This window comes from Petaurus breviceps, unplaced genomic scaffold, assembly GCF_028583685.1.
Source record: "Petaurus breviceps papuanus isolate PSGF00001 unplaced genomic scaffold, PetGlider_PUasm1.0 90925, whole genome shotgun sequence".
Lineage (NCBI taxonomy): Eukaryota > Metazoa > Chordata > Mammalia > Diprotodontia > Petauridae > Petaurus > Petaurus breviceps.
The window spans coordinates 2620890-2626714 of NW_027187380.1; positions in this window are offsets into that span (position 1 = coordinate 2620890).

Here is a 5825-nt window from a genome sequence, read left to right on the forward strand (position 1 = left end):
CTCAGAAGTTGTATCTGTGGCATGAATAGTGTATACAAACATGAAGGAAGGGATGGGGGAGAGAACAGTCATAGGAATCTCCCTCATCCTAACTGGAAAAGGATGTTTAAAGACAAAGATAATTAGTTTGGTGTATATTGCATTAAATTTAACAATGATACTTCACTCTGACTATTGGCAGAGACAGAAAAAAAGGAAATTGGGTCTTAAGAGGGACAGTAGGGATGAGAAGAAAATAGAAGCTTTAACAAGCTTTAACTTCAGAGAGTAGATAGTAAAGGTGGAAGCAAATGGCAAGAATTAAATGGTAAAAACCAGTGAGAATACACACACACACACACATTAAAAAAGAGGAGGGCAGAGAAGTGGTTCATATCACTTCAATTATAGATTGCTTGTGTTGTTCATATTCCTTTACTTTCACCAAATTCTTCATTGTATGGAGATAGTGAGAGAGAAAGAGAAAGGACATGTAAGAGAGTATAATTGATGGGAGAAAAATATATTTTCCATCACAACTATGAATATGAAAGGAATGAACTCACTATTAAAATGGAGGATAGTAGAATGAATTAGAAAGTATATTCCAAAAATATACTGTTTACAAGAAATGCACTTGAAATATAAAAAGCCATAGATAATTAAAAGATAGGATACTAAGAGAATTTATTTGCCGTAAGGTAATTTTTAAAAAGTAGGTGTGGGGAGCCAAGATGGCAGAGTAAAAGCAAGAACTTGCTTAAACTCGTCCCTCATTTACCTCTAACACCTGTAAAAAATGACTAAACAAATTTTAGAGCAACAGAACCCACAAAATGACAGAGTGAAACAAATCTCCCACTGAAAGCAGCCTGGCAGTCCAATAGGAAGGGTCTATCACACTGGGCTGGGAGTGGATCATAGTCCTTCATGGGCCATGCAGGCACTGACTGGTGGCACAGACCAAGCCAGAGCAAATCTCAGGGGACTGAATCACTGCCAGTTGTGGTGGTTTCCAGACTTCTCAACCCACAAACACCAAAGAGCAAGTATAAAGTAAGTGGGGAAACTCTGTTGGACCTGGATGAGAGAAGAGCACAGTCTGTCCTTTACCCTTAGGGTGGAGGAAGTGGTGGCAGCAGTAGCAATGGCAGTGGTGGCAGCAGCAGCAGAAGTGGTGGTGGTAGTGGCAGCTGTGGCAGCTGTTTCCAGAGCTCCAGACCCACATATAGTGAGGAGACCAAGTGGCTAATCAGAGTGCAATTGCAAAAATCTCTTTGTTGGTGCTGAGGCAGGATTCTCTTGCTTTGTCCTGCTTGGATCTGTGTCACAGTCTTGGGTGATGGTCCTAAGGTAAGGAGAAGTGCTGGTGTGGCAGACTTGTGGTGACTGATGAGAGGGAATCCTTCACACTCTTCTGAGGCAGGTGCCTAGAAGTAGCTCTGACAACAGCTGTACAAAACCCCAGAAATTTGGGACACAGCATTCTCTACTTTGGAAGTAGAGTTCTACCAAGGCAAAGACCTCAAAAGTCAAGTAATTGACTGGGGAAGTGAGCAAACAGTAGAAAAGAAATCAGACTATAGAATTGTTCTTTGGTGACAAAGAATATCAAAACATACAACCAAAAGAAGACAAAAAAGCAAAAACTCCTGCATCAAAAGCCTCTAAAAAATATGAATTGGTTACAGGCCATGGAGGAGCTCAAAAAGGATTTTGAAAATCAAGTAAGAGAAGTAGAGGAAAAATTGGGAAAAGAAATGAGAGTGATACAAGAAATCATGAAAAATGAGTCAACCACTTGCTAAAGGAATACCCCCCCAATACTGAAGAAAATAATACCTTAATATACTAACTCAAATGGCAAAAGAGGTCCAAAAAGCCAATGAGGAGAAGAATGCCTTAAAAAGCTCACTGAAGAAAATAAGTCCTTCAAAATTAGAATGGAGCAAATAGAAGCTAGTGACTTTATGAGAAATCAAGATATTATAGAACAGATCCAAAGGAATTAAAAAATAGAAGACAACATAAAAAGTAGGTGTGACAATCATGATATCAGAGAAAGCAACAGTAAAAAGAACTTGTTTAAAAACATAAGCAAGGTATTCTTAGCAGTGCAATGATCCAAGACAGTTCCAAGGGACTTATAATGAAAAAAATGTTATCCACCTCCCAAGAAAGAACTGATGGAGTCTGAATACAGTTGGAAGCATACTTTTTAAACTTTACTTTTCTTTTGTCTGTCTTCTTTCACAGAATGACTAATATGGAAATATGTTTTGCATGACAGCACAAATATTACCTATATCACATCGCTTGCCTTCTCAATGAGAGGAGTAGGAAAGAAAGGAGAGAGAGAATTTAAAACTAAAAAATTTTAAAACAACTTGTAAAATAATTTACATGTGATTGGAAAAAATAAAATATTTTATAAAAATACAACAGTAAAAAAATAAACCACAAGTAGGAAAACTGCATTATTCTTAATAATGACCTATTCCAGAAGACCACTGGACATGACAACTCCAAACAACATGAGGACTTAAGAAGATTAATAATGGATAACATTTCCTACCTTTTGGTAAAGAGATGATGAACTAGAAGTGTAGAATGAGTACATTTCCAGATACCAGCAATATGTCATTTTTTTTCTTGACTGTACTCATCTGTTACAAATATAAGATTAGGGATGGATTGAGTAAATTTAGCTAGGTGAAATAGGAGATTCAATTTGAAATTCATAGGAGAAAAGAGAGCCACCTCTGAGAAAGAATTGCTGGGAGTGGGGGGAGATTTTTCTCTGCTTCAATCTGTCTCCTTCCCTTCCCCCCATCCCTACCACTTTGACCAAAGGAGAACCATGTGAGTTTTGAGAAGTCTAGAGGATATTGGACTTCCTATTTTCCTAATAGAGTCCTAGCAATGCCCCAGTAACAGCTAGTGTCAGTGTCTACATCAGTTGTTAAGGACAGATTGGCTGAGATGAGGACTAGAAGATTTACAAAGAGCCTGGTAGAAAAGTTACATTGTACCTAAGGAGAATGTCTTGATGACTTCAGTAAAAGGACTTTCAGGATCTGTGAGTTAATTTCTTTGCTACATATGCTCTAAATTTGAGTTCACTATTTCCTGGCCTCTTTTATGTATTTGTTGAAGAATATGTCACAGACATTTGAGGAGGTTGTCTGGATCACTAATTGATATTAACTGATTAGTAATGGCAGGAAGCACACTGGTGGAAGGCTTCTAAGTTATAGCATTACAATGCAATAACTCCTCTTGACATGTTCAGGGAGGACTGGCACCTCTGGCGCAAGCCCTTTTCAGTGCTGTTCATCCACCTGTCATCCAGCTCTCTCACATCTGGCTCCAAGAAGCTGTCGCATGCATAGCAGCCATACCCCAGTAAAACCATTTCAACAGATGGACTAAACCAGGTTGAGGGTAACAGACTGGCCTCATATCTGTCAATGAATTGGGAGGATGTTTTCCCAAGCATATGAAAACTTCCCCTGGCAGAATGGGTGAACGAGAACAATTTGTTCCAATGATCATGAAGGTGTCTAAAGCAGGTGCTATGGAGTGCTTAGAACTTGGTCAGACATTGAAGATTCCAAGGTCATCCACTGCATCCTGGACCATTGCCAGTAATCTTGGCTTGTCTTGTCACTGGACTTCGATGACTCTGGAAGAAAGAGTGAGACTGATGACTTTGTGAAACTCTGCCTCACTTAAATCTAATTCATGCATAAGTCAAGACATCACACCATGATGTCATTGATCCTCTTCAAATAACAATAGACCCCCTGGGATATACCTAGAAAATTGAGGGGATGTAGTAGCCCCCATAATTAGTCATGGCAGGACTTGAGGGCTAAACTTATCACTGGGAGTAGGAACTGGGATAGTCACTTCAGAGCATGTACTGCACAAGAGAAAGTATTTATTTGTGTATTTGTAGTGCAAAGAGGGAAATAGGGATAGTAATAGAGGAGAAAAAAGAAAAGTAAGAACATCAAAGGAACATAAAAAATACAGAGCAAAAGGAAGTTGAGAAGGCGACACTACTACTGTTTTAAAACCTATTGACTGATTTTTTAAAATCAAGCTTTAAATAAGAATATATTTTTTATTCTTTGCACATGAAAATATTCATAGTTCTTGATGATTGTCAAGTAAATCATTAAAGTAAAGACAATTTTTTAAAAAAGAAAGTAAATACTCAGCTGTGGTGTGACCAAGGCGGAGTCCACTGGGACTCTTACTTCTTTATTCTTGGAAGCTGCACCACTCTTTATGCAGCCCAAGATTGGATCGTATAGTACTGTTAACTCTTATTGATCTTATAAACTTTTCCTTTGGGGGTCACCAAGGTTACCATTTGGCTAGTGCAGTGAACAAACCCTAAAAGTCTTTGATTTCCTCTGAGAGGGTATGAATTCCCAATGGCCTGCATTCCATTATTATCCAAGTCCTCATATTTTAGCACTAGTAATTCCTAGCAACTGATGGATTGGAGGGAGACACAGAAGGGTAGCCAGAGGAGTTTACTGGGGGATGGGCTGAGGCTGTCATGGGAGACAATCCGACATTCACAGTACTTAACATAGGAGCTGTCTTTCCCCTTTGCTCTGAATGCCGCATTTCAGAAAGCAAGAGACAACTCTATCGGGAGAACAAGAGCTAATTAAATTTACTGGGATCATTGAAGAGGAAATTATTTAATATTCTGTGTGGAATTTAATATTTGAGAGCATGAATGGCCTTGTTTCATTGTCACTAGTTTCCCTACCATCTGAGTTTACATATATACATGTGGTATTCTCATCACCGAACAATGGAACTGAGCAGTCTTGCAAGAAAGCATAAGGGTGTGCCCTTTTCAGACTTTGAGTGGTCTTATTTGCAGGATATAAGGGTGTGCAGATCATGGAGGCCTGGATTCAAATTGTGGAAAGTATAAAGTTAACAGAAAACCACAGTTATAGCAAAACTCATTTTTCTATATAAAATAAATGGTAGGGATCATCTTGAGGCAGGAAGCCCCAGGAAAGACTGATGGGGATCTACATGGAAACTTTTAGCATCACTGGTTTGATCCAGATGAAATCTTCCATAAGACAATAAAAGCCATTCCTTTTTATTCAGATTGGATTAGAGAGTTTGAAGGTCTCTAAGAGTAGGAAGTTGTTACAAATAAGGGAAATTTTTCCTTGGCTGAGAAGGGGCTACATAATATAGTTCAGGCAGGTTCAGACAGTGACTTCTATAACTAACCAAGAGAGAACCTTTGTTCATTTCCATATAAAGTCTTCCAGAAATTCTATGCTCTATTAGGTGTAGGTAGAAGAAGGATTTCAGATTTTGAGTGGCCACATTTGGATAGGAATAGGCCAGGAAAGTGGCCAAGCAGTTAAAAGAAGCAATCATCTTGGTCCCTGGGCATAGATGACACCTATTCTCTTTCTACTCATCTACTCTGGTGGACAGACAAGGGAGAATTTTTAAACTGAGGAACTTCAAATTCCAAAGATATTTGGCAACTTTAAAGAAATAATCCTCATCTGTTTATAGCCTAACCCATAGAGATGAACATTTAGGAGGTGTATTGAACACTATGACCTAGGGTGAAGTCTGAAGTGACCCAGCCCCACATATGAAAAATCATTGAAAGAGAAGACCAAGTCCAAGGGCATTAGCTTGCTTTGGTTTTTGTTTCACATAGCTTGGCACCTGGGGCTCAGAAACTCTAGATTTGGTGAGCAAGATTCTCTGGGGCTAAGAATCTAAAGACTAAGCTCTTTCTTTCTTTCTTTCTTTCTTTCTTTCTTTCTTTCTTTCTTTCT